Source organism: Rhipicephalus sanguineus, chromosome 5, assembly GCF_013339695.2.
Source record: "Rhipicephalus sanguineus isolate Rsan-2018 chromosome 5, BIME_Rsan_1.4, whole genome shotgun sequence".
Taxonomy (NCBI): domain Eukaryota; kingdom Metazoa; phylum Arthropoda; class Arachnida; order Ixodida; family Ixodidae; genus Rhipicephalus; species Rhipicephalus sanguineus.
In genome coordinates this window covers 170,123,059-170,149,240 of record NC_051180.1, presented here as the reverse complement: position 1 = coordinate 170,149,240, position 26,182 = coordinate 170,123,059, and the positions used below count along the sequence as shown (strand labels likewise).

General features: G+C 45.6%; 1 protein-coding gene across 4 annotated transcripts in view; it reads right to left on the bottom strand.

The window, feature by feature from the left end:
• LOC119394431 (sodium-dependent phosphate transport protein 2B) overlaps nt 1–26,182 on the bottom strand; it is a 138,694-nt gene that overhangs the window by 74,426 nt on the left and 38,086 nt on the right. The window contains exon 1 of one of the 4 annotated variants that reach the window (XM_037661735.2): nt 22,611–22,628. The exons of the other annotated variants lie outside the window; for them this stretch is intronic. The gene's annotated coding sequence lies outside the window, so the exon portion shown is untranslated. Of the gene's footprint in view, nt 1–22,610; nt 22,629–26,182 lie in introns of those variants that run through there. 4 annotated transcript variants of the gene reach the window in all.

The following is a 26,182-nucleotide window of genomic DNA, read 5'->3' as shown; positions in this document are numbered from 1 at the left end:
CCGGCACGCGCTGTCTTCATCCTCTTCGCCGTCTTCACCTTTTGCTTCGCTCCCAGGACACGCGCGCCAATTTGTCCGGCATAGGATGCAATAAGTAGGAGAACGAGTACAAAGAGAGAGAGAAAGAAAGATAGAAATAAAGAAAAACACAAATTCATGGCGAGGCGGGATTGAAATCCGCGTACCCGCGATCCGAAGGCAAGCGTCGTAAGCACTCGGCTATACAGCCACTCTAGCAGAGCATACCATAGCCTTGTATCGTATAGCATAGCAAGGGTGTGCGAAAGGGGAGTGAGGGGGAGGAGAGGGGATAGGAGGAGGGGAGGGAGTGGAGTATAGCATAGAAAGAAAGAGAAATAGAGAAAGACAAGAAAGACAGCAAGAGAGAGAAATGCAAGAAATAAAGATAGAAAGAGCGAATAAAGAAACAAAAATAAACAGAGACAAAAAAAGGACATAGAAAAGAGAGGGAGATAAGAGAGAAAGAAAGAAAGAAAGAAAGAGAGAAATAAAAAGAAACAAAGAAGGCCGCCCAGCTCTGCACTTCCTTCATGTTTGGCACCAATAGTGCGAAGCAACCTGAGTTTTTTTATAGACGATAGTCTGTCTTGGGATACTTGAACGTACAAATTTTGGTCTGTCTGTTTTTATTTCTGTCTGTCTGTCTGTCTGTCTGTCACAGAATTCAGCCAACCGGCCAAAGTTTAAGCACTTGCTGAACGCCCAGGGGTAGCTGCGTTCATATTTGTGGACATTGCCGATCAAAAAGCAAATATTACGCATATCTGAGGCTCAACATCAATACGTAAATATTAGGTGGTGTGTTCCTTTACTAGAAAATACCTAGATACGTAATTCTAAAGACCCTAGTGTTTCTTAGGCTGCGCTGAAAATGCGACGCTATGCACGAAAAAGAACTCTGCCGGCAATATGGTGCTGCCATCTGGCAGTGGCCCTGGGTTCTGCACAAGCTCATGTTTCCCGACGCGACTGCCAGATGGCGTCCATATCTCACGCAGCGCCTCCTCTATTTTATCAATGCCAGCCAGATGCGGCCGATTCAGCATAAAGGAGGCGCTGTCTGAGGCAAGGCACAACATAAATGGCAGAAGACTATCGTCTTTCGTTGACATTTGCAGCGATGCACGCAGAAACGCGGCCAATTTTCTTTTTTTTCATTTCGCGCTCATCGAAATGTAGGCGCCACTCCCAGCAATCGCACCTACCATAGGCCTTGCCATAGGCGTGCGCAGACTTGTCCATTACGGGGGGCGCTCCCCATCTCCCCCTGTTGGTCAAGTTCGAAAGAAAAATGAGCTTCGGAGTGGATGCAACAACGAAAATTAAGTGATTACGTGATTATCACAACGTCCTGCCTTTCGTCCACGGCTTTCCGGGGTTAAATGTAGGAAGTACAGTTAAAACTCTATCTAACGAAACTCGATTTTACGAAGATCCCAATAGAACGAAGAAATTTCCATTTCCCGGCCAATACCTAGGTACAGTGCTGTCCTCAAACCGAATTTCAACCCAGCATTTCATTAAAGCATTTCTCTCTGTCTGGGTGGGTATGCGCCACAGAAAGCGGGTATGTGCCAAGCATAGCATTGTCATGTATAGTATAGTATAGTGTAGTATAGTATAGTATAGTATAGTATAGTATAGTATAGTATAGTATAGTATAGTATGGTATAGCAAGGGGGTGCGAAAGGAAAGTGAGGGTGTGGAGGAGTGATGTAAGGGCGAGGAAGACGGAAAAGAGGAGGGGAGATGGCATAGTGTAGCATATCCATCTGTAGTATAGTATAGCGAGGGGATAATAAAGAGGAGTGAGGGTGAAGAGGAGGCAAAGGAAGCAAAGGAGGGGAAAACCACCAGTTCCGCTGTTCCCTCAGTTTTTGCACCACTTTAGCGCGGAGCTGCCCCAATTTTTAATCGGTGCGATAAACCATGGATGTGCGGGATGACCGCGACTATTCTCCCGCCAGTGCTGATTTTAGCAGATTCCAGGAAGGTCGCGGTCATCCCGTACATCCATGATTTAGCCCGATTAAGAGCTATGTAGGCCTTAGTAAACACCTTCAGTATCTACAACGTCACAGCAATTGTTGGGGAAATTTGAAGGTGGTGTCGCTACCAGCATTTTCCTTCTGCTGCGCGTTTGCTCTCTTACCAGGCGTACTCTCGCGGCAAGAGAGGTAATTTTGGTATTGTGAAAGGGTGATGTACTCGTACGAGAAAAATTGTTTTTTTTTTAACAGCGAAGCTGTTCTCGCTCGGCGATCATGTCGTGACCATATTACCATCATCATAAACCGGCATGCAATCTCCTTTCCCTCTTCTTCATATTGTGCTTCGCTCCCAGAACACGTGCGCCGATTTGTCCGGCGTAGAGCAAAGGGGAAGCACAAAGCGAAAGAGGTGTGAGGGTAAGGGGGAGGGGGAAGAAAGAAAGAAAGAAAGAAAGAAAGAAAGAAAGAAAAAAACGGAGAGACAGATATACAGAAAGAGAAAATCTTGGCGAAATAAAAAATTCCTCATGAGGCGGCGGGATTCAAACCCCGCGTACAAACGATCCGAATGCGAACGCCTTAACTACTCGGCGCTGACAGAACAAAGAATAGTATTGTATAGTATCGTAAAGCAAGGCGGTGGGAAAGGAAAGTGAGGGTGTGGAGGAGGGCAGAGAGTAAAGCATAGCATAGAAAGAATGAGAAAGATAGATATATAGAGAAAGAAAAGAATCAAAGAAAGAGAAAGAAACAGCAAGAGAGAGAAAAAAGATAGAAAGAAAGGAAGCACGCGAGAAATAGAGAGGGAGAGTGACAAAGATAAGAAAAAAAGAGAGCGAGAAAGAAAGAAATGGAAATAAACGGAGACAAAAAACAGAAAAAACTGAAAGAAGAGAGAAAAAAACAAAGAGAGGCAGAAAGAAAGAGCGAATTAAAGAGAAACAAAGAAGGCCGCCCAGCTCTACAGAGAAATAGGCTGCACAGAGAGCGGCGACGGGACTCGTGCTTCGCTGTGCCAACCTTTGCGCGAATTAGTGCAAACTTCCCACTTTTAAATGCCAAGCATTTCTTAGCAAACTTCTGCGACTTTGAGGGTATCTATCTATCTATCTATCTATCTATCTATCTATCTATCTATCTATCTATCTATCTATCTATCTATCTATCTATCTATCTATCTATCTATCTATCTGTCTGTCTGTCTGTCTGTCTGTCTGTCTGTCTGTCTGTCTGTCTGTCTGTCTGTCTGTCTGTCTGTCTGTCTGTCTGTCTGTCTGTCTGTCTGTCTATCTATCTATCTATCTATCTATCTATCTATCTATCTATCTATCTGTCTGTCTGTCTGTCTGTCTGTCTGTCTGTCTGTCTGTCTGTCTGTCTGTCTGTCTGTCTGTCTGTCTGTCTGTCTGTCTGTCTGTCTGTCTGTCTGTCTATCTATCTATCTATCTATCTATCTATCTATCTATCTATCTATCTATCTATCTATCTATCTATCTATCTATCTATCTATCTATCTATCTATCTATCTATCTATCTATCTATCTATCTATCTATCTATCTATCTATCTATCTATCTATCTATCTATCTATCTATCCGCCTACGTCTGGGTGCTCTCGTGATCACCTCCTTAGCTTGCTGTAGACCAAAATTGTATGGGAAGGTAAGAGGGGTTGACGAATGTAAGTGTCCGGTCATGACATGAAAAATTCGGCAGATCCCATGCGTTGTGGGAATCGGTTTCATGCGAAGCAGTCAGCGAGAATTTCTATGCTGTTTTTATGGCTTTGAGCCAAACGTTGCGAGGCGGATCGACGTGTTTTCGTAAGTGTAGTAGCTGTGTGCACATAGTGGGCTTACCCGGCACGTCGACAACACTGGCGTTTAAAGGTTAACTTATGGTGCGACGTAACGTCAGTCCTCACGTTAGAGTACATACGTCAGTAACGTCGAAACTAATTGCACTTTATGGTGCAATCATGTGAATAGCATACGTAACTTTCGTTAATGTATTCCTCCGGGGTCAAGCAATGCTTCAACATAGCTTGCTGAATAATAGGAACACAAATTCAATGTTTATTAGACTGCTATTAAAGCGGAGCCAACATTGGAACCGCAGACGTTAATCTGATATGACGCCTTTATCGTAGGAGTACATATGTATAGTGTTTATTGCTTTCTTGTAAAATTAGATAGAGCAGCTTTTGGAGCAGTCTAATAAACACTACATATGTATTTCTATGATTCAGCAAGCTACATCCAAGCGTTGCTCGTCTACGAGTAATATGCTACCGAATGATACTCGCATCATCCCACCGTAGCGTGCACTTCGTTTCGATAAAACGGACGTCTCTGCTCTAACGGGATCACCGACGTTACGTGAAACCATAAGTTACCCTTTAAACGGCAGTGAAGTCGACGTGCCTGGTAAGCCCACGATGTGCACAGAGCTACTCCACTTACAAAAACGCGCCGATCCAACTTGTAGCGCTTCGATCAAATCCAAGAAATGCAGCATGGACAGCTATTCGCTGGCTGCTTCGCATTAAACCGATTCCCACAAGGCGTGGGATCTGCCGAATTTCTTTTCGTTTAGTTTCCCTTTAATGCCAATTCGCATAAACGCAGAGCTTAACAGCTTGTTGTTGTTGCAATTATATTTATTTTTTTTAAATTGTACAAAACAAATGATTATCATGATTTCACTGCATGTAAGGGAAAAATGTTTTTGTTTGCTGTTAAATTTCAGTAATACGGGAGTGGCGTCGTCGTACGTCAAATATGGTATGGAAATTTTAAACAGAGGGTGGCGGGGGGGAGGTGAGGAATGGAGGTTGGAGTGAGGGACGCGTCCAGTGTATCCCCTGAATGCAGCAGTAAATGGTGCCCTGGACGGAGGCCTTCATTCTCTGAGACTGCATAAGCAAAAATAATGTTGTGTTCTTCTAGTACTACCACCACCACCACCACTACTACAACTACTACTGCACGCACGCGCACACAAACAATCGGAGAAGGAACCAAATAGGCAACAAAGCTATTGACAACCTCTGCTCAAACTTACTGCACGTGCAGTGGTCGTGATCCCATTGTTCACAGACAAAAATACGCTACGCTTCGTAGAACGCTCCGTCGAACACTGTAACCATCTTGACAGGCTACTGACGGGCTTTGGTAAGCTTTTCGCATGCTCTAACTCGAGACAAAACGGGTGCGTCGGTTGCAAAAAAGCCCAACGTACGCGGACGCGTTGACGGAAGACACGGCGGAAGTCGCGACGTTCGATCGGCTTGCCTGTCCGCTCGTAAGGTGATTGCTCAACTTGAGAGCAACTTCCGGCCCTCTCGCTTCTTCTCGACGGAGTACACAACTTCCACAAACTGTACACGAGTGGCGGACGTCAGTAAGGTGCGCGCGCGTGTGTGTAAGAATAGGAGGCAGGGTGTGTAGGCAATGGAGTCACGCCTGCCAAATGACGTCCGCGAGGGTGAGATCCATTACGGAAACGCAGCGTACGTAATAGTCAACGTGTCTCTCACGCACTGTAAAGCAAACGAAGACTTCGCACGAAGGAAACTGACAGTTCGTCGAACTGCGTGCTCGGACGGACACATACACGATAACGCCTTCAACAGTTGCCTCTAAATAACAATTTACATCGAAATCTGTTACGAGATCACAACAGCCGATCTTGGCGGCCCATTGTCCTCCGCCGCCGGTGTCCGTAACCGCTATCGGCACGATTAGAAAGAAAAAATTTGAACCCGGACCGACCCTCTGCGTGGCAATCGAATATTCTACCACAGAGTCACGCCGGTGGTTGAAACTCTCTCGTAAAAAGACCCTATACAGGCGTCATGTCGGTAAGGGAATCACGTTAACAGATGTACTATGGCGTGATAGAAGAGTAAACTGACACCGGGCGTCAGGCAATGCGAACTGCGTAGCGAGTGGGTCGTTTAAACCTTGCCAACTATTCCGAAGGACTCAGCCATAATTCTTCATCGTCATAAGCGACAGCATGACAAAAGTGCGCATAATAACCTTAGAGACGCGTAGGGGGTACCTCGCTTCTACGCAGAATTATAAATAATGGCATAGTGGGTATTTCCCTGCTTCACAAAATTACGATGATTTATGGCGCGGTTGGCAGCTTGCAACTGTGCTTGCAGTAGTCGCCTTCAAGACAGCTTAAAGCGGGCTCTAGAAAGAACTTTCCTCCAGCTTCGGCTGTCACTGTGCCGCGTGTTTCGCGCAGGCCTGGCAATTTTTATTTTATTTGCCCAACGTCGTTTGTTGTGTATTGCACTTTCCACCAAAGAACCGTAATTAGTTTGACTAATCTACTCCGAGTGAAAATATATTTCCCTGTGCAAGTATAATCGTACTCTTGGCAAATGTCCGGGTCTTTTTCTAACAAGTTATGCGTTATTAATCTATACGTTTACAGGTGAAACATGTCAACAACTAGGGGTTAAAGGGACTCACATGCAGGAATGTCAATTCCAGTTTTTGGCGGCTCACTAGTTCCCCAAGACTCCAATAAATTTCTTGTCATGTCATGTCATATCACTAATACGTGACCACTTATCTGTCTTGGATGTATCAATATGATTTACTACGTTCAGGCAAGTAACTATAGGCATAGCACCGGTATGCTTTTATTAGGAAAGAGCATCCATTAATTGAAAACGGATACGTGCGCCAGTGTAAAATCAGTCGCCTACGTGCGCCTAAGCGAGAGAATGTTAGGGGAAGGCTCCAATAGAAGGCGGGGAAATTGAAGAAAGAAAAAATCGGCACTATGTTACGTCACTTGCGCTCGGCGACTCGGGCGCGTTCTTTCTCGCTGCTCTCCGCGTTTCTCCTCGTAAGCTTGTTGTTCCTCGGACGCACCAAGGCCGCTCAGTGAACATGACAAAGTCGGACCGAGAATTACAGAGTTGCATGCGATATTGACTAGAGGGAGCGCGCGGCGATCGTTCAGCCGCCATGGGTATGATGGATATATACATGGATTTGTCTAGTCATCGGGCTTCTGGCTTCGAAGGCACTTGTGGTTTTGCTTAATGTTCGGTTTTGGATTTTTGTTTTTTCGGATAAAAGAAGCTCTCGTTGTGAACCTCGCTATCCGAGTTGAATCCTAAAAGGGTCAAGGTGGGGAAGTGGGATTGCTGAGCTTTTGCTGAACTTCGTCTTGCGGCAAAGTGGCTGCAGACCACACGGAGCCGAAAGAACGAAGCTTAGGCAAACCCATGTACTTCCCATCATTCCCATGCTGGCTGAATCGCCATGTGCTGCAGCTCTCACAGACACCAGAGCCAGATTTCCCTCTAGTGTACTAATTATGAAACTCTATGGCGAGAATGACCCCCGCAGACGCGCGCCTGATTCGCCACGGGAGTGGAGCTACGTCACAAACACGTAGCCACTCGCACTCAGATTCATTTTTTTTTCGACGCGACCTTTTCTCCACATCCTGTGGATGCACGTAATTTTGGTTAGAAACTCGCGTATAGCAGCTTCACTATAAAATAAAAATTAAAACAAAAAATAAATAAAAGCGCCCGTGCATTACCGTCAGTCATTGCATAATCCATAGTACTGATATAATCACACATAGTTATCAACCACACAGCTTAAGTCTACACTGCAGGATGAGTGCACTTCGTAATGACGACAATTTTGCCAATGTCGTCGAATCAGCTAGTTCTACGCCAACCTGACGGCGCTTACATTTTTTGGCACACATCCTTTAATCCAGACAATGAATGATCTGCCCTACGCACTGAATAGCCGCGCCAGCTTTATGCCTTCGCCCTAGTGCGAAAAGGAATATCGACCACTACCTCTGCGCCACACCGTTTCGTTCGAGTCTCCTCAAGCCTAACATTGCTCGTTAGCTAGCGAATGTTACATACTTCTCGAATGAAGCTTCTGTCATCATATTTGCAACAGATAAAACTTACCTTCATTTTTTTACGAGCGCCCCGCTGCAAGGCGATTTAATGAGGGGACCTCAACATATTGGAGCGTGTCAGTATGCGCGCGGACGTTTGCGGTTATGAAAACAACAGCCCAGATACCCCAGTGGAAAGCGTCCCGGAAAGTAATCAGGGCACGCGGCGCGCTCAGCGGGTGTCGTCGTTGGCTGCCGTAATAATATCTGACAGAGGTAGGGCACGTTTCAGGTCGAGGGCTGACGACGCTATATTGTTCGTCCAGGGTGGTACTTACCACGGCGCTTCATCGGATATAATGTTGCGCTGCTAAAGATAATGTCGTGAGTTCGAGTCCTGGCAGCTATAACCACCGTTTGATGGAAATTCAGGGTAAAAAAAGCGAGCCTAATAATGTTTCTTTGCATGTTGAAGAACAGGTTAGGAAATTCACACCAAAAGGATAACTACGACGTTCGAAATAGATTGTGTGTTATTCGGCACTCGCTCGCTCGCTCGCTCGCTCACTCACTCACTCACTCACTCACTCACTCACTCACTCACTCACTCACTCACTCACTCACTCACTCACTCACTCACTCACTCACTCACTCACTCACTCACTCACTCACTCACTCACTCACTCACTCACTCACTCACTCACTCACTCAATCCAATAATCAATCAATCAATCAATCAATCAATCAATCAATCAATCAATCAATCAATCAATCAATCAATCAATCAATCAATCAATCAATTAATCAATAAATAAATCAGACTTATGTCGGCGGGAGCACTTCTTCCAATCACTATCCAGACAAGTCAATCAAACAAGACAAAGGTCACTATGCAGCAAGACAAAGTGAAGTTTTAATCTTTTTTTTTAAATTATTACTGCTTAAGACGGCCCTTAAAACACAAGTGAACAAAAAAAGGCACGTTATTATTGCTTGCTTTTGAGGGACATTCTGTAGGTTGGCTAGCGAACAAAGTGACTCTGAGATACATTTATGCGCAGCTGCTATATTCACCGGGAACAATGGATCAATGATAACACTTGCGTGAGTCGCCAGCTGTAAGGCCCGTCACTTTTTTCGAGATGCGCCTTCTACCGGCTTTCTCGTCGTTTCTAAAGACCAGGGAGACATCATTCTTACCTGAGTCCTTGGCGCACGAATCACAATGTGCGATGAACCTCGTATTACCGAGAACTTGCCAGAACTTCATAAATCATACCTCCAATGTCCATTCAGAATCACTTACCGTATTTACTCGATTCTAGGCCGGCCCCGATTGTAAGCCGACCCCCAAAATTCGCAAGGCCAGAAAAAAACAAAAAACAACTTAATCATTGTACTAGAATCTAAGCCGACCCCCCCCCCCCCACTTTCGCACATCGTTTTTTTTTTCAAAAAAGAAACATCGGCTTAGATTCGAGTAAATACGGTATCAAGCTACACTGCGTAAAGCTTTAAAAACGAGTGTGAAGCTTGGCAGGGCAAGCTTGAAATAACCGTCAATAATAAGGCTTTGCCACATTACATCTCAAGTTTTTACTTTAGAATAGACAAGAAACGTTGTATTTGAACTGGACCGCCTATGGGCCGCTGATTTTTAGGCACGAGAGGCCTGCCATGGGGACAGAATTCGGCAATTTACGTGACTGGTCACTGACAGAATAAAAGATTTCGGGACCGTCATCTTCTACGATGTACATACAAGGCTACGAGCTTAACGGTAATGGTGGCCGCTTTTCAAGGGAGCGAAATTGGTGAAATTTATTCAGGTGCACGTTAGGGAACCCCCTGGGTTAAAATTGATCCCGGGTGTGCTGATGCGGGGTGCATCATAATCGTATATTGCCACGGGAATGAAGACGAGAATGAAGCTTTTTTTAAAAGAACGGTCGCGTTGTCACCCCTCTTCTAGTTCACCGTTACGGGGTCTACGGCACCGCACACCAAGAAAAAAAAATCTTTTCACTCTCTCTTTGCTGAGTGCTGGCTTGCTGCATATGCATAACTTCCTTTAAAAGGTGCACGTTAACTCTCTTCGGAGAGTCCTGAGACACGAGAATCTCCGAGAGGGAGTTAACGTTCAAAGGGAGTTATATATGTTGCAAGCCAGGACCAAACGAACTAAAAGGTAACAGGGCTCAACACATTGTTACAAGCCATGACGAACAAGAAAGAGCGCTTCAACGACGTGATGAAGACGACGATTGAAATATCGTGGTTCCGCCATGTAAAACCACAGGATCTAACCTACTCAAACGTCGACTGTGCGTAGTATCACTGGCTCCCATTTGCTCACAGTAGCTAAAAGCTATCGCCTTGCCCTTACTCCACCCTGTACCTTGTCCTTACCATAACTTCTGTTTATAGTACGGGCGCCGTCAACGAGAAGATATACAGCGGATTAATAACAGCGGCGAGCACAAAGAATGCCGTGAGGTCAGCGACAGCGCACACGCCCATCCCAGTAATGCTGTTTTCATGATGCGCTGCGGGCACATTGACGTCGTGGATTATCAAGTGAAAGAGTGTCGAAAGACTAAGCCGCAGCGCTGCGTAACGGCGTGCTTCTTTAATGTTTTTTAGTAGCATGCCAAAACGGCTCACTGAGCAATAAGCCGTTTCCTTTTTTACCGTTTATTCGAGAAAAGGAGCGTCAGCGTTTAGCTGCCAGAGTTCAGAGTTCAGAGAGCTTTCACTGTCGCGAAAATTATGAGCGGAGGAAAAAATGGTGTAAAAAATTCTGCGTAAAATTAGCTTGAAACAATCTGGTGGGTTTTGCACAGTATTGAAATGACGTCATGTCAGCAAGTAATGCACGGCAATTGAAGACAAACCAATGAAGATCACGTAAATACTGACTTTGCATAGATTGTAGCAAGCTTATCAAGCAATAAACCTTTAGGATTATTATCATCGGTATCATCGCTAGAGATAGACAACTGATAACGATAGCTAATTGCGTACGGTGTGCTCAATTTATAGTCTTTTTTTTTACTGCCGCAGCGACGCCATATTAGAACAACTGAACACACTGATAACTTGGCCATGTGGGCTAATTGAAATAGCACTATTTAGATACAGAATGTGCCTATTGAACCTATGTGAGCTCTCCATTTCGGCGAAGAAATAGGTTACTCCGTGCTAGGATTCCCTCACACAAGTGTAACCTGCGCTAGTCTTTTCACTGTCACGGTTACGTGTGTTAGGCCGAAACATTGTGACAGCGATCAGAAGCCTGACTATCCAAACTTTCACGCAAATGTTTAAAATTGTTGTAGTAAAGGCAATGTTAAAGGAAAGCAGTTATTTTTAGTGTCGTTTGAGCTTAAGGCAAAACGCCAACGCATTATCCCCAGCTGTAGCGAGAAACCTAAGCAGTATATGAAAATTGCCATAGACGTAGTGTATTTAAGTAAGAACTAAAAAATAACATATGTCGCGACTCTGCGTGCAACATTATGAGGTGATTGCGAGACACTGCATGGTGGACGAATGCGAGATTAATTCCGAGCTCTCAAGATTCTTTAAGCTGCACCTAAATCCAAGTATGCGAGCTTTTTTTCTTTTTTTTTTTTTCGTTTCGCTCCCGTCGAAATTCGGCGACTGAGACTGGGAATCCAGTCAGAGACTTCGTGGATACGGGTGCAACGTCACAGACTCACCATCGTTAAATCGCCGAGGCAGGTTAAAAAAAAAGATATATATAGAGATTTAAAATAATGTCACGGGAAAGAAACCCTTTACATAGCGTGTATTTAACGAGGCAAGGCGGAAAAAACTGCTGCAGTCCAAGCGCGTGCCGCTGTTCACGTCGTCGTCATTATTCCAGGCAACATCCACCCGCCACAATATCAAGAGGGCTGTAACGCATCGTGGTCGCTGCAGTGTGATTATACTTCTATTACAAGCCATTAGACGTGACTCTTTGATATATTTTAACGTACTTGCATATGTATGTTTCATTATTAGTACGCTAATTTGTTGCCAGGAAGCCTTCGGCAAACAGTGCACAATGACACGGAGTGTGAGAAAATTTCCGTTTCGGAGCGGCACGGAGACTTCAAGCAGAAGTAGCAAGGCTGGCTTAGTATGAAATGCAACCTCGTCGAATAATAAGGCGCAGTAGCTTCTTCGAGTGGAAATTAATCTTCCTTGCTTCTCGGGGGGTGTGGCAGCACGCACGTGGAGATAAGGGAGTGCTGCAGGGGAATACTTTGCAATATATGAGGCTAGAGATCTTGGTCTAAAGCGAACAGGCCGACACGGTGTTATCAGAGCAACGTTGATAAGAAGTACTTTCCCGTCTTATCTCTAGAGTTACTGGCAAGGCTCATCGTATTCCCCGTTTTCTTCTGATGTAACTGCGAGGACACCCATAAGATAAGCTGAATTCTAGAGGCGAAAGTGTCACTATATAAGCCGGCTCACAGGCTTTGCGGGTGATGTCTGATATCCTGCGACAACCTTATCTTTCCAAGACCGAGTGAAAGGAAATTTTCGTGCGAGAAGTAAGCCAGGAAATAAATCGATTGGGTTAGAAAGCAGTCATTATCGATTTATATTTAAGGCTATCAAAGGTGGTAAGCTACAGAGAACTGCGCGGATATTTTTTTTATTCCACGTGCATTTTAAGAGCGTATACAAAAAAAAATTTTTTTTTCACTTTTTGCGCTACGAAATTACACATTGTCTGTCAGCAAGTGGCCTTCAAGTAATTGTCCAGAGGCGTTACTTAGCGATAGTGCCACCCGTTATATGTAAATTGTTGACAATGTTACAGCGTTTGGTCAACTTTCGTATTAAAATTTAAACCATGGGGTCATCGTTTCTATTTGTCCCATGCTCTTTATGGGAAGATATTACTCTAAAATTGAGAAACTAATAGAAGTCGCTAATGTGTACTGCAGCATGTATGGCGTGGTACTGTGGTGTCTCAGACGATAACTCAGTAACTATTCAGAAAAATGATGTATTAGTTCTGAACAGCATAAATAGTTTTTCAAAACATCGTTTCACTCATTCGACATAAAATGGTAAATTATTTTTCTATAAATCGTTCGTAAAACCTTTCTTCAAATTTTGTACAGTGACGAAGGCGCCGGTTTGTCGATGCGATGAATGAGCTCGAGCTACATTCCGAAATCCATACCTTTCCTTGTTTTTCCGTCTCCGTCTCTCTCTATGAATCTACTTCTTCGAATTTAGGCAACATTTGTGCGCAAAATGCTTTCCAGATTAGCTAACCTCAGCCTGCGGTTCTTTCCATTTAACGAAAGCCTTCCGTGCCGTTCATGAGACCCGAAGAGATGGAGTCGTAAGTCGGGATGAGGCGGTTATGATGTGCATGATTTTAATGTTGGCCTGATCAGCAGCCTTCTGTTTATGTGTCGTTTTCAGCTTACGTCTCCGTCTGCGGTAACAGTGACCATTCGTGCAAGGTTAAATTGGATCATCGTAGCTAATAATAATAATAATAATAATAATAATAATAATAATAATAATAATAATAATAATAATAATAATAATAATAATAATAATAATAATAATAATAATAAAGAGCAGTATATTAACGGCCGTCTTCAGGATAAAATACAAAAACGGGTGAACATGCAAAAACAACAAGTCAGAATGACAGGGCAAAGCACGTGAACAGAGCACACAAAACAACAAGGACAATGATGCTAAAATAAAGCACAATGCGAGCTGAAAGGGCAAAGGAGGAGTAAGAAAAACTTGTACTATGTGTGAAACTATGTTAGGTTAACACAAATCTCAAAAAAGAACCAATGACTGTGAGCTATGAGCAACGCGGAGAACAAGAAAACAGGCAAGTGTGAGGACTTTGCATTCCATAGATGGTTGGGTGCTGACAGGCCGCACAAAGGTGACATAGCCGCGCAGCCGAGACAGTCCACGGCATACATCGCCACCTTGGAAATAATATGAACACGGGACACATCTACTCGCCGAGGGACAATCGTTCAGTCGCGGCCGGAAAGCGCAATCTCATCCACTCGGAGAAATGCGAGAGTGTCAGCGTTCTTGGAAGCAGTATACGCGACACTCTGTCTCCGTCACGCGAACAGAGAAGAGAGCCTCGTGGGCAGATGGTCGGTTGACTCGAAAGACAGTTGAGCTCTCTGCTAAACTTACTGATGTTGCAATCGTTCAGCAACGACGGTATTGACGAGTGACGTACGCAATGTTCTTATATTTGCGCTCGTAACCTCGGGTCTTCGTCAGCACCATCACAAACACGACACACCACATCCGGCTGCTCACTGTCGATAGTCCGTTGACGTTCCAGCGTACACAGTGCCCCACCTCGCGCCTCGAAGAGCCGGCTGCTCCCAAGGCTGTTGTCATAGATGGGCACCGCGCCGACAGTCCGCTTGTGTTAGACATACAAGATCATTGAGCTCTTGCCACTCACCTTATGCTTAGTTAATTTCAAAGAAATCACAAGAAATAGCAAGATGGATGAAGTTTGCACACGTGCGCACTCATTACCAATTGCTGCATCTATGTTGCAATAGTTCAATGCGATAGCTTTAAAGAATCTGGGCTGCAGAAGATACGATGTTGTTGTCGATGTCGTCGTCGCCGGCGTTGTACGTGAGCGGAAAATCGCGGTGGCCGCAAAGAATAAACGTCAGAGTTCGAGCTAGAATCGAACCCAGATATTCTGATCGTTAGTCAAATGTCCTTCCACAGAGCCACTGCAGTGCTTCAATATGCTTTGGAAAGAGACCTTATAGAGGCGTCGTGTCGTGTGAGAAGTCACGGTGACAGATGTAATATTGCGTGGCAAAAACATAGAATCGCACGAGGCGTCAGAACATGTGAACGGCGTAACGAGTGAGTGGTTTAAAGCTTCGCACTCATTACAAAGGGCTCTGTCATGTATCGTCATTTGGCAGCCGCCAGCAGCTTTGAAGAGAGCGTGCTTGAGAAGAGTGGTAACTTCGTGCTGCGCTTGTGAATTTTAAGCGCCACGCGTGGCTACAAACTTTGACTGAGTTCTTCATATCGGCGTTTGCTTTCCGTGAAATGTTTTTTTTTTTTTTTCACAAAGCCGGAGTGTTGGTTCAGGACGACTTTAAGAGTAAAGCAATTTTTTTATTGACCTATCAAGTAGAACTACAGGTTGAAGCTCCAGCTGCTAGAACGCCTTAATGAAGCGCAGTTATTTTAATCGGAACAACATAGCTCAGTGTCCCCATTGAAACTTCAGTTAGTTCAATGATGATTGCAGAAAGCGCACTTGGCATTCATTTTATTTATGTAGCAGGGGCACACGCCCATCCAGTAAAGTTTGCAAGGAAGGGGTAGCAGAAATATAAGAATTATTTCCTTGTCTCTCTTCCTTTCCTCTCTTCTTACAGGACATACAGGAGTGACAATACAGGAGTGACAAGCAAATGTTTTTCCTTTTCATTTTGTTCTTTTTAGGTACATATTTGCTACCGCCAAACACATAACGGAGGCTACATGAACGCGCCTTTTATCTGTCACACTTTCTTCGTACAGCGCGCTCTTGGATGGATAGATGGGTGGATGTTATGAGCGTCCCCTTCATAACAGGGCGTTGACATGCGTGCCACCAGGCTCGAAAAGAAAAAAAAAACGCGCTGTTTTTCCGACCGTCCCATTCGGTGCGTTTCCAATAGAAGTGTTTTCGTCAGAGCTTTAACACACCGCGAGGAGGTGGCTTTAGCCCAAGCCTCGCTCATAGCATCCATCCATATCGAAAAATAGCTCTCGGACGCTCGCCTGCCAGTTGCACCGCGTTCCCCGCTCGCCCTGTGAAAATTAACGGCCATGGGCTTGTGGGCAGCGTTTCTCTTCGCGTTTCACGAGGCTTTGAAGGAGCGCATATCGAGTATCAGTATTTATTATGTGCTTGTGGATTCCATATTTGCGCGGGATTCACCATATGCGGTATCCACGTATAAGAACTTCAGCTACCGCAAGGGTTAAATCATGATCATGATCGTGGTCGTTAGTCGTCGGTAGGGAGATGTGCCACTAGGCGTCAACGTGAGCGCATCCACATCAAGCGGTGATATATCTGCCAAACAACAGTAGACATTGTACGAGCTCTCATATACCAATGCACTATAAACTGTCAACTACTTCGGTGACGACGCGTTTCACTTTCGTATTATACCGATTCCTATGACAGAGGGATCAGCCATCTTTTTTATCGATTATTCTCAAGCAGCCTTGAATATATAGTTCACTAATTCCAGTATCACTCTCTCATCAGCAATCAATGGGCTCTGTTAACACACCAATCTTCATTGTTAAAAAGGAACCACTCCCTGCAAGTGATACTTACGGTGCCGTTCAGTACGATTATTCAGAGAAAATGGGAAGTGCCGTGTCATTTCTTGGCGAGCCGATCAATCTCGGCTCATTACTCTGACGTATCCACTCAGCGTAGAGCACAAGACGACGGAAGAGTTCGTTATTCATATTTTGATCCGCTACACTGTCATTTTTTGCCCATTCCCCTCAGTGGGCATGCCTCATGGCTTCAGGTCAACCACTTCATCGTCTTCACCAATCACGAGACTCTCGTGCGCTTATCCTTGACAGTTCCAGCGTCCGACAGTCTGCCATTGCGCCGTGCCGACTAAAACCTCGCGTATCGATCCCGCTACCTGAACCACTGCAATGACAACCATCGTAAGTGACACTGGTATACGCGTGGTCCCCTCCATGCCTACCTTCGGCGTCGCAAGCACATCCGACCTACCCACCGAATCGTTCCGGCCCGTAGATGAGCCCGGTCCGAAGCAGCTGCCGCCAGCGCTCAGCATTTTCCTCGCCATCTTCACGCCACTCGTGCTCGGCCTGGTCATTTGGTACGTGTCCGGCGCGTTGCTGGTGTCCAGCGGCCGCCACAAGGCGACCTCCTTTTGCTGCGTCGACGGCGCTCGCCATCTGACGCAGTCCATCAACAGCAGCATCGACCCGTGCGTCAATTTCACGGGCTACGTCTGCTACAACGCAAGTCGGAATCGAAGCACCGTAATGGACCTTCATCAACGGCTCCTCGAGGACATCCTGGCGGCCATGCCGAACGCTGTCACCACCTGGACGAGTCCGGCAGCGAATACGCTGTCAGCTTTCTACAAGTCCTGCCTGGTGATGCCCTGGTCGAAGGAAGGCATCCTGCGCAACCTGACGTCTATCGTCATCGAAAAAGGTCGTATTCAGGCAGCAATGACGGCGAGGGAGATCCTCGACTTCTTCCTCAAGATGTCACTGCAGTATCGTCTCCCGGCTGCCATCAACATCAAACAGAAGTTCACCTTCAACGCCCTAAACAACGCGTCGGCTCATATAGATATTTCACAAGCACGTTACGCGATATCAGAGCTTTGCACTAGATGCAACGACTGCATTGCTCTCGTACTGCAGCAGTTCAACAGCAAGATCGGGTGCAACGTGTCGGAGGTTGGCCTCCTTCGCTTCGGTAACGAACTGCCCATCAACAAAAACGGAACCGCTGCGACCGAAACCGACGACTTCGGACAACTCGCCGACCTCTTCAAGTCTGTGTCGCTGGTCGAGTGGAAGAATGCTCTCTCGGCCGCCTACGTCGACCTGCGCGAGATCGACCGGGTCGACGTGGAAGGCAAGCCGCAGCTCCGAAAATTTATGAGCAGCCTGTCGAATCCTTCCAATCAACCGACATCGATCGCCTTTATCGTCGCGTACAGCGTCTTGTCCTCGTTCAGTCACTTCGTGAGCGACCTTTCGCACGAGGCCGGCGGCAGTCAGGAGGTGTTCTGCAACTGCAGCGTGCACGGGCTGGCTCACACCTGGGAACAACTTCGATCCGACATGTCTTCCAACATCGGCAAAAGCTGGGAGATTCACGTGATCTTCGAAGTTGTCATCAAGGCCATCTCCCGAACGGTCACGAACAGCAGCCTCTTCGCTGCCGCCGACCACCTGGCTGCCAAGGCCTTCCTAAGGAGCCTAACCCTGCTGCTTCCTCACGAATACGCGGTGGCGGACAACCACCCGCCAAACATGACTCTAGTTTATCTACGAGACCACTTCAATATGCTCGAGTACGAACAGTGGCTTATGCGGAAAAAGACCAAGATTCACGTCTTCGGGTCGCCAGAGTTACGCGTCCACCAGCTGACGTTATCTGCCGGGAACAAAGTACTCGTTCCTACGTCTTTCTACCATGACCTCACCCATCATTCGGAGTCATCGGTGATGCACAACCTACCGTGGCTCGGAACAAACATCGCCTATTTCGTGTGGGACCTTCTGGTGTTCCAAGTTTCTTGGACGAAGGCAACCGCTAACAACCTGATGGACATGCGCCAATGCCTGCGGCAGTCGCACGCACGACCTGGCACCGTATCACGTCGAAGCGTAAGCTTAGTACTGGCACTGAAGTCCTTGCTGAACAGCCTGGACCAGACGGACCTGTACGTACCGCGAACCCTGGACGCTCGTTGGAGGCTTTCGCACGGGCAGTTCTTCTTTCTGCGCATGGTTGAGAGGTCCTGGTGCCACAGGGACCACAGTGCGCTGAGAACTGTCGAGTGGGTCGAGATGAACTCCGCGCTGGACCTGACGCCGGAGTTCAGCGAAGCCTTCCACTGCCATGCAGCGACAGCGCAGCGCGGAAGCTGCTTTGCGTGACGCGATGCGCTTTGAGCAACGCCGTGCGGGTGCCTCGCTCAATAAAGGAAGAAAGAAAAAGCATATAATGTTAAACAGAACTATCGTGTTGATGAGTTGGTATAACTTTAGAAGGGCACAGCGGTAAAATGACAAAATCAAAAGAAAGCTGTTCTTGCCACGCTTTGTTTCGTTCTAAGTATACATTTCGTGATATATTACTTACGAAAAAAATGAAATTCAGAATACAGGTGATGAGTATACACTGCGACCAGTTCGTGAACTTTGGAATGCCTTGTGGAAACCTGCGCGAAAGAGTTATGCCGCACGAAATTTGAAATGTGCGCCTTTACTTAAGACAGTAAAATAAAAAAAAATCGGCAGATATCGCACGCGTTGTGGGAATCGGTTTCATGCGAAGCAGTCGGCGAGTACTTCTATGCTCTATTTTTATGGCTTTGAGCCAAGCGTTACGAGGTGCATAGACGTGTTTTTGAAAGTGTAGTAGCGGTTTGCACATCGTGGGCCTACCAGGCACGTCGACAACACTGACGTTTAAAGGGTAACTTATAGTGTGACGTAACGTCAGCACTCACATTAGCGTACATACATCAATATTATCGAAACTAAGTGCACATTATAGTGCAATCATGTGAATATCATACGTAAATTTCGTTAATGTATTCCTCCTTGTAAAATTAGATAGCCGGCACCACATCCACAATTGACGTTGCACCGACATTACGCCTGCATAGGCTCTTCTTCCAAACCGGTTTCCAGACCTAGCGTGGCTCTGTGGTAGTACAGCTGACTGTCACGCAGAATGCTTAGGTTCGATTCCTGCTGGGATCGTAATTTTTATTCTTTGCATTCATCGGGTCAGCGCTGCCGATGTCAGTTTTTCTTAACGTTCACGCATTAAATTGCCAATGTCTGCTCCCGCCGTTCCTTGGTAGATATAAACTGTCAATCACCTGTGGCGCATACCCGCGGCCCGTGGTAAACGGGCATGTGCCACACGTTTCTGAAAAAAAAGGGTTTGACGACGTACGCGACAGGGTTTTCACGTTATTCGTGTCATGGCCCGACAGTCATATTCGCCAAATCATCTTACCCTCCCATGCCAACTTTGGTCTACACCAAGTTAAGGAGGCGATTATGAGAGCACCCAGACGTAGGCGGCGGCGGCCAGATAGATAGATAGATAGATACGTAGATAGAAACGCTCAAAGTGCCAAAGGTTCGCTAAGAAATGCTTCGCATATACTATCATCCTGAAGCCGACGCCACATGTGTCGTGCTGCCATCTATGAACGCCGCGAGAAATCATTGAATCCGCGCCAAAGTTTGACTGCATAGTGCCATCTGAGGGAGTACCGGTAACCCTGGAGGCTGTAGCCTCAGTACTTTTGGCGTGAAGGTAAGTGCTTAGATAAATCCCTCTCAGGTTGAAACACCGTGAGGCATGGCGGTGCAACGTCAATTGTGGATGTGGTGCCGGCTATCTAATTTTACAAGGAGGAATACATTAACGAAATTTACGTATGCGAAGATGTTGGCGACGAAAACCCTTCATGGCGTCTGTCATGCATTTCTGAGAGAGAGATAGGATTTATTTACGGAAAGAGAGAGAGGTCGGCCTGAGCTATAGTTTGCTCTGGCCTGCTACTCTACGCAGGGGAGGGGGGACAGAGGAACGAAAGAATGATGAATGACGATGGTAAGGTAGGGAGATGAGAATATGGTTCCATTACGCTGGGGCAGATCTACAGACGTGCATCCAGTCCAGTGGCTTGTAATAAAGCTACGACTGCTTCTATAATCACACTTGTGCTGCTGACGTCAGGCCAAGGACCTAACACAACCTCATCAGTTAGTGGTCTACTATGATATTGCCCAATCGAGGAGATCAATTTCTGACGTTCTCGTGCGTACGCTGGACAGACCCAAAATATATGTTCAAGTGTTTCCGGTAACTGCGAAACATCACATGTATGATTCACCGCATTCGTCTTGGTGTGGCATTCACAAGACACTATGCCCACTTGATCGGCTACAGTGACACAGGTCCCGATTGTGGTCATGCATTTCTGAGAATCGCAGTTCTCGTCCTCTAGTTGGGAAACAATACACGTGTATCAGACGATCGGAATGCATAAGTGTGACTTCATCATCGTCGTCGCTATTGTTGTGATTAATATAACTCCCACTTGTTTTGTCATGCCGTTCTGTCGAAATGCAGCTACTGCGATCGAGCATCGAATCTGCCACCTCAATTTCAGCATGCGCACGCCGTACGCGCACTGACCTAAGAGTGTAACCTGAGCACAAATGCAAGGAATGAAGCACTGAACGGAAGGAAAGCAACCAAGGCAAACATTACCCAGGTTAAACAAAGAGAGTTGACAAATGAATTGGGAGAAAGATAAAACGGCACGACCTCTTCGTTCTCGCAAACGAAATGGCATTAGAAAGTTGAAAAATGCGATGCGAAATAAATTGCAGGTATCTTTTAAAATCTGAAAAATTCACGCATGTGAGACCCGTTGAAGAGGAGTGGTCCTCTTTCATTTAATTCATTGCGTACGTCCCGGGTAGAAGAGCCATGGTTGGGGATTGTTGGGAACGTTGAGTACGCATAGCTGCCGATCGCAGCGCGTTACTGAGAAAAAAAAAGGAGAAAAAAAGATATGCTAAAGAACACACACTCACCAGCAGGAGAAGCGCCAACACATTATCGCGCCTCTCATGTTCGTGCTTGGGCTCGGTGTTTGTGTGTGCGCGTGTGCGTGTGTGTGTGTGTGTGTGTGTGCGTGTGTGTGTGTGTGTGTGTGTGTGTTGTCTCGGTAGCACTTTGCACTTAGACGCCATACATCACAGCGTATACAACATCATTAAAACACATGATTACCACACCTGCGTTACTGCTATCGTATGATATTTATATCTACTTCTCATTCTAAGCGGCGTCTTCCCTTGCACGTGCGCGAATACCGGATGCAGGAAAACGCGTGTGCATTCTCTGCTGCTATTGCACCGTCTGTGATGAAATTGACCGTAAGCTCCGTTTTCCCCGTCGTAGAGGTGGCGCCGTCTCGCCACCTCTTCAAGAATCTTTGTAATGTCTCTAGGCGTACACAAACATAAAATTTATAACTTTTAAAACATTAAACGATGCAATGCTCTAGGTTCCAACAATATTGTGGATACCCATTCATTCATTCATTCATTCATTCATTCATTCATTCATTCATTCATTCATTCATTCATTCATTCATTCCATACTGAGGGCTCAAGGGGCAAAGAGGGTGGGCAAACAAAACAATTTGTGTACCATATTGGTATTTCAACAATACCGTTACTTAATTATGCTCTCTTGACGATGTGTTTTTCTTGAATTTGTGTAGCAATAATTATTATTGTACAACCTTTAATTTCTGTGATTAGATGATTTCCGATACGTTGAAATCAAGGATAGTCGTGGACATTCATATTGAGAGGTGATGGATGTTAGAGCACATCTTCAATTTATAACCACGCACATTACGAGAAGTTAAATATTTGCTTAAGGGCTGAATACTACACGATGAAAAGGATTATTGTGTAACGCGGAACGACGAACACGATCATTGTCAGGCAAGCACTACAAAATGAAAGCAAAAATATGAACAGAAACAAGATATGCTACACTACTTTCTCTAATGCAAGAAAAATCAGCTTAGCGGTCGCCGCGCCATATATCACTGTGTTCGCTTTAGGACAAACCGCGATAGCATCGGAACGTAAAAATCATCCAGGAATGAGATCGATGGTGACAAACGTGATCGTCGGCGGTAATGACGTGTAAACACTGACAGACAGCGATCATGCGTGAACTTTGTCAAAAGACGATGACCACACTTGGTTTTCTCTAACGTGGTGCTCATTTATCGGAAACGTAAGATGGCGGCAGCTGCACTGCGAGTACACAAAAGAGAATACGTACATACATCATAAGTCTCATGGTCAACCTTCACTCTATAGAGGTGCGCTATGCTTCGCAGGACAGTTGCTGTTCCGGGAACCGGTACGTATGCGTGACCGCGTACTGTGGAGAGCGCACGGCTGGCGACGACTCCTGCGCAGTATAACTGCAACGCTCGCCTTTTCTGCGAGCGGCGACGAGCGCGCACTGCGCGCTCCGCACAGTGAACATTTGTGTGGTCCACACACAAAGCGCCGAATGCAGCTGGGGCTGAGCAGGCACATTTCGACGACGCAAACTAAACAAATGAAAAATAATAGTAAAGGGCACGTGACGCGTGCAAAGAGAAGCTGCAGAGTGTATCTCTGCGGCGCGAAGTTCAATGAACCCGGCAGACCAGAACAAAGGCAGACTGTGAAAGGTGTGGACGCGTTGTTCTAAGCGAAGCATCCAAAGAGCAGCTGTCACTACGAAAAGCCTATCGTCTATTGGTCGTCTCGCGAAAGCTGTTTGCAGAATGGCGACAGTTAACACGTCCTCTCTACTGCTACCGTCTATACATTACCTTATTATTTTTTAAGCGACCGTAGGAGAATGCGAGAAATGCACGGCGCGTCAAGACACACTGCATTATTGATTATTTTTAGGTTCAGCCGGATTCCTTCTTTTTTTGTTTGTTTTTTGTTTTTTCTGCTATTGAAGCTTACCTGGAAAGAAGCAATACATTTACAACGCAGCTACTTAACTGGTCCGTACAAAATTCTTTGCATCTGCTAAATAAAGTTAAATTTTGTCGTGACTCTAGCAATCAGTTTTTGATTTTTTACGTGTGAAGGCTTTGCAAAAATGTCCGAAGGCTCGATACATTTGAAACAGGGTGCTTATAAACCTCTTTACACGAAGACAGACATCGCAGTTGTAGTCAAGGGTTCGTCGGAAAACCATCGTGGCAGGAAGAGTGATGGAATGGCAATCATCAATCTTGTCACGGGCTAACAAGCGACAAAAATGCCGATTCGGCGCCCACGCGCTAAACTTGTTCACGATTGGATTATCGCTGAAACATTTTGATGTCTGCATGCAATGTAATGTATTTATAAGGCTTTAGGTGACAGAACCACGATATGGTTATTACGCGCCCCGTATCGGGAGATTCAGGATTAATTCTGACCACCTTGGTTTCTTGAACACACACACAACAACGACAACAACAACAACAACAACAATAATAATAATAATAATAATAATAATAATAATAATAATAATAATAATAATAATAATAATAATAATAATAATAATAATAATAATAATAATTAATAATAATAATAATAATAATAATAATAATAATAATAATATCTGGGGTTTAACGTCCCAACACCACGATATGATTATGAGAGACGTCGTTGTGGAGGGCTCCGGAAATTTCGACCACCTGGGGTTCTTTAACGTGCACCTAAATCTAAGTACACGAGCCTCAAACATTTTCGCTTCCATCGAAAATGCAGCCGCCGCGGCCGGGATTCGATCCCGTGACCTTCGGGTCAGCAGTCGAGCTCCATAACGACCAGACCACCATGGCGGGGCAACACGCACATAGATGTATACGCACACATGTGTTCTTGCATTTCTTCCCCACCGAAACGCGGCAGCCATGGCCAGGAATCGAACCCGCGTCTTCAATTTTAGTAGCCCGGCACTTCACCTGCTGACTCTTGAATAAGTGACAGAGTGAGCTCGTGTAGATGGGGTGAAGATCTTCGTCCATTCTGCTAAAGGCGTTGTCGGCAGGTAGCTTGAATGATGAGGGATTCCAGATGAAGCCGTGATGGCGCTTTTTGATCTTTCTGAAGAAATGGATCGCTAAGCCGTGTTCCGCTTGAGGCTTTGTCGACGTCCTTGACTTTTCGATATCTGCAGGGCTGCCTGAAACGCCTGTCCAATTATCCGATCTCCTCAATACACACGAATTTGCAATGCGGCCATGAACGAACGAAAGAAGGGGAATTTTAAGGGCTCGTTTTTCTTTGTTCGACCCAACATTAATGAGAACTAACAGACGATCAAGCCTGTCCCGTTGTTTCTTTCGTCTTCGTCCTCGTGTGCATGCGCTGTTTTCAAGAGGGATCTTGAATTGCATCGCAAGAAAGCGTAGCAAGAAAAAAGGGAGGCGAACACACACGCAGCATTTGTGATTGTGCGCCTCCTCTTTTCTCCTTCAATGTTTTCTTGCGATGCAGTTTAGAATGGCCGTTGAATACCAACTCTCCTAATTTTCCTTAAGTGCAATGCACGAATTATGTCTACTCGAAATATAATACATGCGGTTTACAGCTTTTTGATGCAGTTTTTGTTGTTGTTGGAGTACGAGGTTGTAAACTTGATAAATTAGCTTGTTCTCTCAATTTTGCAAATTGAAGCAATATAACAAACAGCTTAAAGGGACACTAAAGAGAAACGATGAATCGGTTTGGATCGATAAATTGTGCTCTGAGTACTCTAATGTCGTTAATTTCGCCATCATAGGTTTATTAATAGAGGAGAAAATCAAGTTCAAAGTTTCATTTTTAAATTTCGCGCGGAAATTTCCCCGCGTGACGTCACGGATTGCAAAGTATATTTATCGTATTTTGGCGCCATGGGCTCAACAAAATTACCCCAAACTTGGTACGTTAAGTCTATGGCCCCCTCAGAGAACAATGTACTTCATTTTTACCGATTAGGAACTACGTAGTCCCTAGCAGGCGCCGTCAAAACATGTGACGTCATGGCGAATGATGCGGAAACTTCAAGGTGGCGTCGCCACCCACATTTTGATTTTGCGCGTTTTCTCGCTTACTAAGCGTCTTCTCGCAACAAGCGTGGTGTTTTTGGTATCGTGAAAGAGTACTTTACTAATATGAGAAAAATGGTTTTGCTCTTTTGTGTCCCTTTAAATAAAATAAACGCATCTTAATATGACTATATATCTTAAGAGTTTATTTTGGTCGAAAGAAGCTTGACAAAATGTGCATGCTAAGGGCAGGGAAATCGTTCTCATTTAGAAGCAATTATAATGGGGCTGTCAGGCATGCTTACATAAAACAAAAATGAATAAAAGAAGTCAATGTTGGCGTCGGAAATTGACAATGAAATGAAATTAGGCTGCATCCTCGCTTCCGGCACATTTGCGTTGCAACGTCGGCCAGCCGTATTCAGACTGCACCTGTTTCTTAATATGTGAGTGTGTCGACTGTGTCTGTCGACACACGCACACAAAGTTCGAAAATTTCGCCGATGATTGCGACACTGCCTAATGCGAATTCTGCGTGCAGCTTCGTGTTGGGACAACGGCAACTGTGTTTGAAGTTTTGCCTATCCGCAGTCGTAGCAGTGTAACATTCGTTACATAATGCCACAGCAACTGCCAGCGCACGAGTGCTACGCACACCACTCTGTGCATTGCGGGCGTCGTGAACCAAGCGAAACGCCGAGAGCCTCGTTATGACAAGCGAAACCAGCCTCAGTGCACGTACCAGCCCTGCATGCGCATGAGCTCCGACCGAGGGGCCAGCGCGCGCGACGGAAGAAGAAAGCGAGGCTAGAGGCCAGTGACT